Source organism: Amblyraja radiata, chromosome 23 (genome assembly GCF_010909765.2).
Source record: "Amblyraja radiata isolate CabotCenter1 chromosome 23, sAmbRad1.1.pri, whole genome shotgun sequence".
NCBI lineage: Eukaryota > Metazoa > Chordata > Chondrichthyes > Rajiformes > Rajidae > Amblyraja > Amblyraja radiata.
This window is the reverse complement of record NC_045978.1, coordinates 3861956-3877062: the sequence shown is the minus strand read 5'-3', so window position 1 is coordinate 3877062 and position 15107 is coordinate 3861956.

Here is a 15107-nt window from a genome sequence, read left to right as displayed (position 1 = left end):
CGGAGAATTCCACAGACTCACAACTCTGTGAGAAAAAGTGTTTCCTTGTCTCCGTTCTAAATGGTTTACCCCTTATTCTTAAACTGTGGCCCCTGGTTCTGGACTCCCCCAACATCGGGAACATGTTTCCTGCCTCTAGCGTGTCCAAACCCTTAACAATCTTATATGTTTCAATGAGAATCCCTCTCATCCTTCTAAACTCCAGAGGGTACAAGCCCAGCCGCTCCATTCTCTCAGCATATGACAGTCTCGCAATCCCGGGAATTAACCTTGTGAACCTACGCTGCACTCCCTCAATAGCAAGTGAGCGGCACGGTGGCGCAGCGGGTGGAGCTGCTGCCTTACAGCGCTAGAGACCCGGGTTCAAGCCTGACTGAGTTTGGGCATCTCTGGAAAGAAGGAACGCCTGTCCCGCTGAGTTACTCCAGCATTTTGTGTCTACCTTTGGTTTAAGCCAGCATATATAGTTCTTTCATACACATACAGATCTGTCGGATAATTGCCTTCTGTGGATGGTAAAATTGCCTCTAGTGTGTGGGAGAGTGCTAGAGTACGGGGTGGTCACTGGTAGGCATGGGCTCGATGGGCCGAAGGGCTATACAGATGCTGTAAAAGTCTCGAAAGTCTGAAGTAAACTAATGAGAGACTTGGTTTCTGCCCATTTTTTGCACCTCACCAACCCGATCACTTTGTTCGGGACCTTCTTGTACATAGATTAATTGCTTTGACTCCTTATTTTGGAAAATCGATAACATTTCAAAAGTATTATTAGCTGTGAAATTTTAAGATGTTCTCAGGTTGTGAAAGACACTGTCCAAATGTAATTTTCATGCTGCGCATTTGTGTCGTGAAATAAACACTGTGCATTCAACAAATCTGCATCGCCCGGGAATCCTTAACGTAACCTGAATTAGCCAAGAATTACTATTTTTAAAAATGAATTCATTAAATGTCTTGGGATATTTATATGGAACTTTTTTTTTACAAAGATTGAAAAAAATCAAATAAATCAAATAAATAATACAACGTACACAGAAATAATGTTGAGAAATAAGGATTTTACTGGATAGCAATTATTTTAAATGGGGCTATAGCACTAAATAAAATCACCGCTGGAATGGAACGGAGATTGGACAGGCCCGGGTGGGTAACGGAGGCTGAGAACGAGGCGGGGCCTGGTGTGGGGGGGGGGGCCAGGAACAAAGAGGGGCACAGCATATGGGGGGGGGGGAGCTGAGAACAAAGAGGGGCTCGGCTAATAAAGATGGTGATATAGTTGTATAGTCCAGTCAAGTCACATTTATTTATAAAGCACATTTAAAAAAACAACTCTCGTTGGCCAAAGTGCTTTACATTTGTTATAAGAATAGTATAAACAAACAAACTACATACATGTAGCCCTCGCTCAGTGGACGTCAGGAAAGGCTTGGGAGTATAGATAAGATTTTACTCTTGACTTAAAGGAGTCGATGGAGGGGGCAGTTCTGATGGGAAGGGGGATGCTGTTCCACAGTCTAGGAGCTGCAACCGCAAAGGCACGGTCGCCCCTGAGCTTATGCCTAGACCGCGGGATGTTCAGCAGCCCCAAGTCGGCCGATCTGAGGGGCCTGGAGGTGGAGTGGTGGGTGAGAAGACTTTTAATGTAGGTGGATGCAAGCCCATTGAGGGCATTGTAGACATAGAGGCGGGTCTTGAAATGTATACGGAACCGCACAGGGAGCCAGTGGATATAGGTGTTATAGTGTAACATTTAAGAATATTTGTGTAGATGATTGGATGATTTTGTATTAAGATAGTGTGTTTGTTTGGTGTTGTATTGTATGTATATAATAATATTCTTGCAATAATTGATTACATTTAAAAATTAAGAGGGGCCCGGCCTGGTGGGGGGGGGGGGGGGGGTTGGGGTGCGAGAGAACAAAGGGGGGACATTGATGACCACCTGGAACACTTTGTAACTCTGTTAGCCCCCTATGTGTGGCCACTCTTTGCATTCTTTGTGTACGTAAAACAAAGTCACAGTGTGACAATGAAATGTCATTCATCATTTATTTTTAATTATAAGAATTTCAGATCTCCCCATTAAGCCAACATAATTTTTAAGAAAGAACTGCAGATGCTGGAAAAATCGAAGGTAGACAAAAATGCTGGAGAAACTCAGCGGGTGAGGCAGCATCTATGGAGCGAAGGAATAGGTGACGTTTCGGGTCGAGACCCTTCTGAGCCAATATAATAGTAAGATTAAACGAGAACTTACCAGTTTGAAGTTTGATCTGTATTTTATGAGGAGTTACGATGAGGGATTACGTGAAGAACCCGCTCAGCGCGCATGCGCGGCATACTTCCAAGCAGCGGTGTGGAATCACAGATAGACACAGTTATTGAAGTAAACATAGTAAAGAAAAGGAGACATCAGTTATCAGTTTGACCTATATTATGAGGGTGGGAGCGGCGGGCACGTAATCCCTCATCGTAACTCCTCATAAAATACAGATCAAACTTCAAACTGGTAAGTTCTCGTTTAATCTTACTATTTTACTTCGGAGTCACGTGAGTGACTACGTGAAGACTTCAAAGCTCTGTGATTTCAAACCGTGTAACAGTTTTATTTCACTCACTGCCGAAGTTCTTGAGGGAGGAAGTGTGTTATCGTAACCAACCAATGAATCTGTTTTTCGAGAAACAAAAATGGTATTTAGTAACAATAACAAATTAAATTGCTCCCCCGGGCTTAAATTAAATGTTTGCAGTTTGTAAAAAATTTCTGCAAACAAGTCAGGTTTCGTCAACGGCTTATTGTAAAAAATTTTGAATGTCGTTTCCCTCGACCATTCTGCTGTCGTCAGAATATGGTCAACCGGTACGTCCATTCTTTCGGCCGTTGATGTAGACGCTGCCCTGGTGGAATGAGATTTGAAAAAAGTTAGTCTATTCCGGCAGCCTTTAGTACCTGCTTGAGCCATCTTGCAATGGTTTGGCTTGTTACCCGGCCATGAGGTTTTTTGTGGCTGACCCATAAGGCTTTTTCACTCCCTCTGATGTTATAGGTTGTGTCTATATAATATAGTAGATAGGTCATGACACACAACCGCGGCTCTGGCGGGTAAGCCCGGAACACCACAACTGGATTGGCTATACCTGGCCTGCTCTGTTCTACCAGACCCTGGATGATGAACGAGATCTGGTCTGGGGTGGTCACCATGTTGTCCAGTCGCAATCGATGTAGTGACTGGACCCTCTGAGTGGATACAAGTGCCATCAACATGAGCGTTTTCAGGGTAGTTTGTTTGAGGCTGAGGGATCTGGCTGGTGGCCATCCCCTGAGGTACGTCAGGACCACACTGACATCCCATAAATGGGTATACCTTGGTCTAGGGGTTTGATGTTATAGATGCCCTTCATTAATTTGACCACCAGTGGATGGGATCCCATCGGCTGTTGTCCTGGTGCTGGTTTCAAATAAGCAGACAGGGCACTCCTTGCTGTGTTGACGGCACTGTAGCTGATTCCTCTTTGTGGTGTAGGTAGGCCAGGAACTCCAGTGCGTTGGTGACTGTTGCTGTTGTGTACGTGGTCCTTGTTTCCTGGCAGTACTTCTCGCATTTCTTGATGCTGGTTAAGTACTGCTTCTTAGTGGATGTTCGAAAGGGATGCTGACATGGTGTTTCAACAAACATGTCATGCAGTACTGGGAACCATGGCTGTGTAGGCCAGTCGGGTACTATCAAACCCTGATGCAGAGTCCATCTGTATTTTTCGTAGTACCTGACTGATGAGGCAGAAGGGAGGGAAAACATAGAAGAAGGAATTTCCCCAATCCAGCGTGAAGGCATCTACTACCGCTGCTGCCTCTGGGTCTGGTTCCCAAGCGACATGCATAGGTATCTGGTGATTTAGCCTTGATGCAAATAAATCGATATCTGGCGTGCCATATAGCTTGATAATTTTTGCAAATACTTTGGGTTTTACATCCATTCGATGTTGTCATTGAATTTGCGTGACCTGGTGTCTGCCACTGTATTTAGCTTACCTGATAGGTAAGTTGCTGACAGCCAAATATGTCTTTTTGACACACCATTGCCAAATTGTGTTGACCAATTTGTCGCATGATAACGATTTTATGCCTCCCATATGGTTAATGTAGGCCACCACCGTAGTATTATCCATTTGTAACCGTACATGCAGTGATGCATATTTGATGTATATGCTTTTAATCCATAAAAGGCACCCAACATCGCTAAATAATTAATGCCCCGTGTAAGTAGTAATGATGACTTTAGGTTAGTCCATCTACCACCTGTTAGATAATGATAGGGCTGAAACTATGCCAATTGTTTTGATATAGTTTCAGTGGGTAATTTCATGACCCGATCATAATGACCTGCATGATATTTTAATGCCTGTACCTTTGCTCTTTGTAGATTTTATAATGCAATGGTCCGAGTTGTGTAGCCAGGAATGCTGCTACCATTTTCCCAATTACTCTTGCTACTTGTCGAATAGTTGGTTGCTCGTTGACCATTAAATTGTGGCATAATTGTGCCAATTCAACCGTTTTGTCTTTTGGCAAAGTTACAGTCATATGGACTGAATTAATTGTGAAGTCTAAGTAGTCCATGATAGTGGATGGCTTCAACTTTGATTTATCTGGATGTAAAACAAACCCCAGGGTTTCGAAAACTGTTTTGTAGCTGAAAAACAGCTGACATAGCCAATTCCATGGTCTTCTTATTAGTTTTGCCAGGGCTGGTTTTAGTATCTTGATGAATAACCTTGAGCTGACGTTACCCCATGGGGTAATGCTTTAACTGTCATAGTTGCCCCATCCAGGTAAATTTTAGGTATCTGCGTAGATCCTTTTGAATGGGTACTGAATAGTAAGCATATTTGAGGCCAATGCTTGCCATAAAGTATCCTTTGAAATTAGATTCCTTATTTTACATATTCTTGTAGGCACCAGACCCACCTACCTCCATGGATATGGGCATTTCTTCTGTCTCTTCCCAGACCAGCGAGTCTGGCGCGTTGTCTGACGTGGCGGTGATGTTGGGGGGTGGCGCATTTTCCATGGGGTCCTGCTCTGGGCCGTGGTCTAAAAGACTCCCGGGCATAAAAAAAAAATGCGGTCCCCGAGCTTTCACCAGTCCCATATGGTAGACGTCGACTGGTGGACGCGATGGGGTGCTGCCGCTTGGGTATTGTATTTTTGGGGTTTGCTCGTCCTGGGGCCTGCCCTCATGAGGCCGAAAGTTTTTATTCCCATGAGGTTTTTTGCCAAAGAGCTGTGAGGCTGACTCAGTGGCTGGGGTTTAGCACAACCCAAATTCGGGATTTTAGGGCAGGTCTTATGATTTATATACGGAGGTAATTTATCTCGCTCTGCGTGTTGCACAACAGTGTGAGAGTGATTTGTTAGTTAGTGGTCATCTCCGTATTGTCCACAGAAAACGAGCAAATGGTGTGATGGCTGACGTCAGGAGCCTGAGGATCCGCTGCAGTATCAGCTCCTGGTCCGAGTATTTGTCCCGACGTGCCCCCAGATTTGGCTGTTGAGTGCCGGCACTTTGAAGGACTATAATTCATTGGAGCTGTACATTTTAAGCCTTATTAACCACCTGCTCCTGTAGGTGCCTGTCGGAGAGGTGGTCAACGCTGGCCGTTAGTTTTTAGGCTCTAATGGCCTTCCTGCACGTGGGGTAGCCACGTAGCGGTCCACACACACCCAGCAGCTCTTCCTGTTCCTGCACCCCTGGCATACTCCCGAATTCTTCAGCCAGCGACCCCCTCTTCATGACCAGCCCAGCCCTGGTCACCCCAAAGCTAACCACACTAAGGAGGAAGCGATGGGCAGTGCCTAGGCACTGTGGAGGGTATGCCTGAACCCTCCAGCGAGACTGCCCCTCACGTAGCGTGTCTCGCAGGAGCTCCTGCTCCAGGAGCCGCTCCAGCGGCTCAGGCGGCTGTCTCTCTCCCTGCGGGTGGAGAGACGTCCCCTCCGACAAGTCGGAAGCCACCGGCCGGATGCCTCTTCGGATGGCTAAACATCCAGCCCGCAGCTCAGGCACTAGCGGGACTGGGCTCGGCGCGGTGATGGGGATAGCGGAGCGCCCGGTAATTGTTCCTACCGCCTGTTGCTGCCCCCCCCTGCAATGGAACGCTCCTCCGCTGGAGTCGAGCGGGGGACAGGTTCTTCTAGAGCTTTTGTGCCTTGTAGAAGCGAGAGCGCCCCTCAAGCAGCGCGTCTCGCAGGCACCTGCTCCGAGAGCCGCTCCAGCGGCTCAGGCGGCTCTCTCTCCCCCCGTGCGGGTGGAGAGACGTCCCGTCCCAAATCGGGAAACACCTGCCGGATGCCTCTTCGGGTGGCTATGCATCCAGCCCGCTGCTCAGGTACTAGCGGGCTGGGCTCGGCACGGTGTCGGGGAATAGCGGAACACCGGGTAAACGCTCCTACCGCCTGTTGCTGCCCCCCCCTCCCCGACGGAAACTGTTCCTCCTTGAACGGGGGACAGTTTTGTTCCAGAGCCTTTTTCTCTGCCTGTAAAACACAAGCAGAAAAAGGCTCCCCTGTAATAGAAACCCGACCTCAGGGTACTCACCTGACGGTCCGTTTCATTCTGTAGCGGGAGCGCCTATCTCCCGCTGCAGCCGCTGTTGCACTGCTGGCGTTAATGCCGCGCATGCGCGCTGAGCGGGTTCTTCACGTAGTCACTCACGTGACTCCGAAGTAAAATTGAACATTTCAGTGACTTGAATAAATTACTGAATTGCTGCAGAAAATTCCAATTGTAATTTTTTTTCTTTGTTTTCTGAAAAACTTGCATGGATATCGAGAGTATTGAATGGTAATATAGACCAACACCACTTGAGTAACCAAAACTGAGATCTCCGATCTGCCTGAAAAGCCAATTTCCTCTCTACTCTAACCGTGGAGCTCACGGTCCCTGGTTATGGACCGGCTTCGGGAGCTCCAAGCCGCAGGAGTTTTGACCGCCCCGACGCGGGAGTATCGATCGTAGGGCTGCGGAAACGTCAATCGCCCTGACTGCAGATGGCTCGACTCTCCCGACCACGGGAGAAAAAGGAGGGAAGTAGATAAGACTTTGTTGCCTTCCATCACAGTGAGGAATGTGGGGGAGATGCCCAGATGGGTGTTTATGTTAGATTCTACGCGGTTGCGAGTTTTGTGATTGTATGACAAATCAAATTCCTCGGATGATTTACATACCTGTTTTATTTTCATACTTGGCTAAAATAATTCATTACAATGACTCCTCCCGCGGTCTATATGTAGATTGATGATACAGCGTTGAAACAGCCCCATCGGCCCTCAGAGTCCACACCGAACAATGATCACTTGTTCACATTGATCATAAGATCATAAGTGACAGGAGCAGAATTAGCCCATTCGGCCCATCAAGTCTACTCCGCCATTCAATCATGGCTGACCAATCTCTCCCTCCTAACCCCATTCTCCTGCCTTCTCCCGATGTTGGGGGATGTTCCTGATGTTGGGGAAAGTCAAGAACCAGGGGCCACAGTTTGAGAATAAGGAGTAAGCCATTTAGAATGGAGACGAGGAAACACTTTTTCTCACAGAGAGTGGTGAGTCTGTGGATTCTCTGCCTCTTGAGGGCGGTGGAGGCAGGTTTTCTGGATACTTTCAAGAGAGAGCTAGATAGGGCTCTTAAAAATAGCGGAGTCAGGGGATATGGGGAGAAGGCAGGAACGGGGTACTGATTAGGGATGATCAGCCATGATCATATTGAATGGCGGTGCTAGCTCGAAGGGCCGAATGGCCTACTCCTGCGCCTATTGTCTATTGTCCCCATAACCCCTGACACCCGTACTAATCAAGATTCTCTTAAAAGAATGCCACCAAGAATGCCGTTAAAGATATCCATCGACTTAGCCTTCAGTGGCAATGAATTCAGAATGCTTGCTTTGAAATAACCTGTAGCCCCCAGACTTTCCTTGTATTCCTTAGGAAATCCATGTTTTCCTCTAGGGCCCTTTCATTTTATTGAAGCAAGGCTTAGCAAGAGCTAATTTCAGCAGATGGTTTATTAAAAAAAAAACCTATCTGGACAAATGGTTGCAATTCCAGTTCTGCAAGTGGATTATTTTCTAAAGATAGAAACTGCAAGGATCCAGGCTGACATACCATCTGGAAAAGAGTGTCGGAGGCGGGAGAAATGCACATAGCATTCCTTGTCATGTTTTGGAATGATGCATAAATGTTGAAACTTACTCGCTTCCTTTCGATAGCTGTGGGTAAATTTGACGGACCCAGCATTAAACCTAAACACCACAGAGCTATAAAAGTCTTGAGTGTGTTAAAATCCAGAGCCATTTCTATGCCACCATCCTCGATAGAGTGTACAACAAGGTGTTCGCAACCTTTTTCGTCCCGTTTACCCCTGGCAACTTTAATAGCACATAACAATGTTATTTCATTTATTTATGAACAGCTAATGATGAACAGATACCGGTATATCGGAACCAAACACGGTCAGTCATAGAAACATAGAAAAATAGGTGCAGGAGTAGGCCATCCGGCCCTTCGAGCCTGCACTGCCATTCAATATGATCATGGCTGATCATCCAACTCAGTCAATGAGAAAAAATATGTACAGATCCAGAATCAACAAATGTACCCACTGGGGACAAGATATTGTGTCGTGGGCAAGTCGGGCATGGTAGCATAGTGGAGAAGCAAAGAACTGCAGATGCTGGTTTAGCCACAAAAAAAAATAGGAGTGCTGGAGTAACTCAGCGGGTCAGCCATCATCTCTGGAGAACGTGGATAGGTGACATTTCGGGTCAGGACCTTTCTTCAGACATGGGGGGGGAGGGGGGGTGAATAAAACTGGGGGGGGGGCAGGTAATAGGTGAACACAGGCAAGGGGTAGAGCGGGGAGAGGGGGGAGAGGGGGGAGAGATTGATCGATAAATGGTTGGACAAAGACCAGAGATGAGGGCAGGAGAGTAGCATGAATCACAGTGGGGGAACAGTGCAAGAGAGGAGAACTTCTTCAAAGCAGACATACCTTGCGGAGATTTTGCAGTGGAGCAGTCAATGTGTAGAAGGAAATGGCGGCGCAGCGGTGGAGTTGCGGCCTCACAGCACCAGAGACCCGGGTTCGATCCTGACTACGGGTGCTGTCTGCACGGAGTTTGCACGTTCTCCCTGTGACCTGCGTGGGTTTTCTCCGGCTGCTCCGCTTTCCTCCCACATTCCAAAGAAGAAGTAATTTTGGAGTCTGAAGAAGGGTTTCAGCCCGAAACGTTGCCTATTTCCTTCGCCCCATAGATGCTGCTGCACCCGCTGAGTTTCTCCAGCACTTTTGTCTACGTGCAGTTTTGTAGGTTAATTGGCTTCGTTAAAAAATTGTAAATTGTCCCTGGTGTGTCGCATAGTGCCAGTGTATGGGGTGATCGCTGGTCAGGTCGGACTCGATGGGCCAAAGGGCCTGTTTCTGGGCTGTATCTCTTAACTAATCCAAACAGCAGCCAGCCCGAAGAAAGGTCCTGATCCGAAACATCACCAATCCAGGTTCTCCAGAGATGCCCAGAGATGCTCCAGAGGGAAGTTAGTGTAGAAATAGCTGGGGCTATGACAGAAATATTTCAAATGTCATTAGAAACGGGAATAGTGCCGGAGGATTGGCGTACTGCGCATGTTGTTCCATTGTTTAAAAAGGGGTCTAAGAGTAAACCTAGCAATTATAGACCTGTTAGTTTGACGTCAGTGGTGGGCAAATTAATGGAAAGGATACTTGGAGATAATATATATAAGCATCTGGATAAACAGGGTCTGATTAGGAACAGTCAACATGGATTTGTGCCTGGAAGGTCATGTTTGACTAATCTTCTTGAATTTTTTGAAGAGGTTACTCGGGAAATTGATGAGGATAAAGCAGTGGATGTTGTGTATATGGACTTCAGTAAGGCCTTTGACAAGGTTCCTCATGGAAGGTTGGTTAAGAAGGTTCAATGGTTGGGTATTAATGGTGGAGTAGCAAGATGGATTCAACAGTGGCTGAATGGGAGATGCCAGAGAGTAATGGTGGATGGTTGTTTGTCGGGTTGGAGGCCAGTGACTAGTGGGGTGCCACAGGGATCTGTTGTTTGTCATGTACATCAATGATCTGGATGATGGTGTGGTAAATTGGATTAGTAAGTATGCAGATGATACTAAGATAGGTGGGGTTGTGGATAATGAAGTAGATTTTCAAAGTCTACAGAGAGATTTATGCCAGTTGGAAGAGTGGGCTGAAAGATGGCAGATGGAGTTTAATGCTGATAAGTGTGAGGTGCTACATCTTGGCAGGACAAATCAAAATAAGACGTACATGGTAAATGGTAGGGAATTGAAGAATGCAGGTGAACAGAGGGATCTGGGAATAACTGTGCATAGTTCCCTGAAGGTGGAATCTCATGTAGATAGGGTGGTAAAGAAAGCTTTTGGTGTGCTGGCCTTTATAAATCAGAGCATTGAGTATAGAAGTTGGGATGTAATGATAAAATTGTACAAGGCATTGGTGAGGCCAATTCTGGAGTATGGTGTACAATTTTGGTCGCCTAATTATAGGAAGGATGTCAACAAAATAGAGAGAGTACAGAGGAGATTTACTAGAATGTTGCCTGGGTTTCAGCAACTAAGTTACAGAGAAAGGTTGAACAAGTTAGGGCTTTATTCTTTGGAGCGCAGAAGGTTAAGGGGGGACTTGATAGAGGTCTTTAAAATGATGAGAGGGATAGACAGAGTTGACGTGGATAAGCTTTTCCCACTGAGAGTAGGGAAGATTCAAACAAGGGGACATGACTTGAGAATTAAGGGACAGAAGTTTAGGGGTAACATGAGGGGGAACTTCTTTACTCAGAGAGTGGTGGCTGTGTGGAATGAGCTTCCAGTGAAGGTGGTGGAGGCAGGCTCGTTTTTATCATTTAAAAATAAATTGGATAGTTATATGGACGGGAAAGGAATGGAGGGTTATGGTCTGAGCGCAGGTATATGGGACTAGGGGAGAATACGTGTTCGGCACGGCAGGGCCGGTGCTAGGAATTGCGGGGCCCAATTAGAAAACTGATGGCGGGGCCCCTACTCTAGAAAAGTAAAAGTTTATGTATGTTTATATTTCGTGTAGTTTCGTGAATTTTAAGGCAAGCTGGTTGGTGATTGGATGCAACCCCCTTAGAGACAGCGTTTGATTGGCCGCCAAATAAATTTGTCAAATCTGTAACAAAAATCGCTGGTCGGTGCGAACTCAGTGGACTATCTGGTTGTATCTCCAAATAATCTGGTTGTATCTCCAAACTAATCTGGTTGTATCTCCAAACTAATCTGGTTGTATCAACCAGACTATCTGGTGGTATCTCCAAACTAAACAGTATAACATGCAGGTACATTCATTTAAAATTAAATTCAGTGCTTATTTCACATGATTTCTCACTGTGTAAAGCTCAATATCTGACCAATTTCTGTTTAACACGTTTGGTCTGCCGTGAGCATTTTTCGTTGCATCTCGTTGCATCTCCCCTTTTCCTAATCGGCCACAATTCAGATAAGTCTACTTTCCTGTTTTTGCCACCAAAGTGGATAACCTCACATTTATCCACATTATACTGCATCTCCCATGCATTTGCCCACTCACCCAGCCTATCCAAGTCACTTGCAGCCTCCTAGTTTAGAGGGGTTTAAACGGTTTAGAGATGTTTAGAGGGCTTCAGATGGGTTCAGGTGTGTTTACAATTGTTTAGAGGGGAATAGAGGGAAATAGGGGGGCTAGAGGAGTTTTAGAGGTGTTCAGAGGGTCCCAGAGGGGTTTAGAGACGTTATAAGCCCCCCGTGAGAAATTGTATTTCTCTGAAATTGAAGATAGACATAAAGCTGGAGTAACTCTGCAGGACAGGCAGCGCAGCGACTTTAGAGAGAAGACCCTTCTTCAGACTAAACTGAACTCTCGTCGGTGAGATTAGTTGTGATTGTCTGAAGAAAGGTCTCGACCAGAAACGCAACCCTCTCCCCAGAGCCCTTGCGCGTCCCGTTGAGCCACCTTCAACTTCAGAGCCAAACAAAAAACACAGAGTGCTGGAGGAACTCAGCGGGCCAGGCGACTGCCTCACCCGCTGGGTTTCTCCAGCATTTTTGTCTACCGCAAAACGTCAATGATTCCGGGAATGCCGAGGCGACAGTGTGAGAGAGCTAGAGAGAGACGAGATGGGGAGCGGGAGAGGGAGAGAGGGAGGGAGAGAGCAAAACACAAAGAGACACAACGTGGGTCGGTAGGTGAATGACTAACCTGCACACCAGGAAGAAGCCCCTTCTCGCGCTCCGGGGCCCTCACTCATGATGGTGAGTTTAAAGAAATTCTCAACGTGTCATCGATCTACATTACATCTACATGTAATTGTGTTTTAAACAAGTATTAATGACGCCGCGTGAATTTTATTCAAAGGAACACGACGTTATTAATACTTGTTCAAAACACAATAACATTTACTGAGGAAGGCGGATGGATGCATTGATGACATGATTGTATAACAACGAGTTAAGTACTTGCTGATAAGAAGTGCTAACAGTACTAGTTAACACATTGTTTGTGTCTGATGGCCGTGCAGCGGTTGTTATACACAAAGATCCTATAGTGGAGCTCTGCTAGAAGATCTTTGGTTATACATGTTCGTTTAAAAAAAAAATCCGGATGGCGAATTAAAAAAAACTTTAGTTAACAAAGAGAATTCGTATTTCCATACGAAGTACGGAACATTAGTGCGGGGCCCCCCTAGGCGCGGGGCCCAATTGGGAGCAATCGGTCAAATCGGCTTAAAACCGGCCCTGCGGCACGGACTAGAAGGGTCGAGATGGCCTGTTTCCGTGCTGTAATTGTTATATGGTTATATGGTTATATGCCGCCTGAGTTACTCCAGCACTTTGTGTGTATGTTTTAATGGTGACATGGTGGTGATATTGGCTGACTGATATTCCAGAAGAATACGTTAATAAACTGTGGATACAACTTCAAACCCCAAAGAGCTGTGGAATTTAATTACAGACTATTTTCTTTCACACGGAGGGTGGTGGGTGTACGGAACGAGCTGCCAGAGGATGTGGTCGAGGCAAATATAACAACAACATTTGGACAGGAACATGGATAGGAATGGTTTGAAAGTATATGGGTCAGAGGTGGACCAATGGAACTAGTTAAGATGGGGCATCTTGTTTGGTCTCGACGGGTTGGCTTCATTTATGTTTCGATACAGTGCTGCATGACTCCATCTCAAGACAATTTAAAACACCAAGCTCAACACAACGTTCATTTTAACAAAGGTAGATAAAAATGCTGGAGAAACTCAGCCGGTGCAGCAGCATCTATGGAGCGAAGGAAATAGGCAACGTTTCGTCCCGAAACCATTCTTCAGACTGTTTGTACCAGTACAGGAACCATTGCAATTTGACTGTGTCAGGCGTTGATGGCCAGGTTTCAGAAAGATGCAACAGAACTGCTGGATGGTAGAATCGTAGAGTCCCAAGTAAAGGGCCTGTCCCACATGGGCGTCATTTGCACGTCACACAGATAGCGAGCGAAGATTTTGTACATCCCAAAATCCTGGGGCGTCGCGCGCGACAGCGAGTCACTGCCTACGTCTCCACGCACCATCGTGCGTTGTGACGCGTAAATGATGTAGCATAAATGACACGCAAATGACGCCCAAGTGCGACATGCCCTTCATATCACTTCAGGGCCACAGTTTAAGAATAAGGGGGTAAGCCATTTAGAACGAAGACGAGAAAACACTTTTTCTCAAGAAAAATATGCCTCCTCCATGGTCAGGGTGAGGACCACCGTAAACTGGAGGAGCAGCACCTCATATTTTGCTTGGGCAGTTTGTACCCCAGCGGTATGAACATTGACTTCTCTAATTTCAGGTAGTCCTTATTGTCTCCTCCCCTTCTCAGCTCTCCCTCTAGCCCTCTGGCTCCTCCTCTTCCTTTCTTCTTCCCCCACCCTCACATCAGTCTGAAGAAGGGTCTCGACCCGAAACGTTGCCTATTTCCTTCGCTCCATAGATGCTGCCTGACCCGCTGAGTTACTCCAGCATTTTGTGTCTATCTTTGGTGTAAACCAGCATCTGCAGTTCCTTCTTATTCATTGCTTACCAATGCATGAGTAACTCAAACATCAAACTAAATGTCACTCAGGAGATCGAACTGAAAAATCAGATCAGACATTCTCTCCCAATAGATGATGCCAAATCTGCTGAGTACTTCAGGCATTTTTTAAAGAGTATTTTAAACTTGGAGTAGTTGAACTTGGCATCATGTTCGACACAGACGTTGTGAATTGAAGGGCATATTATACTGATTTATGTTCCAAATCTGGTCTCCTTTATCGAATAGACTTGGTGCCGTTTATTTAAACCAACTAAACTACAAACTATGTTTAAGAAAAAAAACTGCAGATGCTGGAAAAATCGAAGGTAGACAAAAATGCTGGAGAAACTCAGCGGGTGAGGCAGCACCTATGGAGCGAAGGAATAGGTGACGTTTCGGGTCTCCAGCATTTTTGTCTACCTTCGATTTTTCCACGTTCCAAAGACATGCAGGTTTGTAGGTTAAATGTTTAAGAAGGAACTGCAGATGCTGGAAAGTCGAAGGTAGATCTATGGAGCGAAGGAATAGGTGACGTTTCGGGAACCGAAACATCATCTATTCCTTCGCTCCATAGATGCTGCCTCACCCGCTGAGTTTCTCCAGCATTTTTGTCTACAAACAACAAACTATGAACAGTCTTGTTCACTCCTGGTTTATTATTTTGCACTACGACTGGATTTTTTTTAACACAGTGTGTGAACATTTTTTTTGTTTACCGTGTATTCTATAAGTGCTGTGTTTATCAACCAGTCAGTTATGTTGCTGCAAGTACGAAGTCAATTTTACTGTTTCCTGGACATGTGACAATCAGGCACGGAAATCGCTATCAAAACATGGGGGGGACACACCTTCTTGGCGGCCTCTTGCCTACCTCGCGCCACGGGCTGACAGCAGTACACATGCCGCCGGTCCTGCGGGTCTGTATGTTTGTCCGCAGGGATGCGCACTGGTC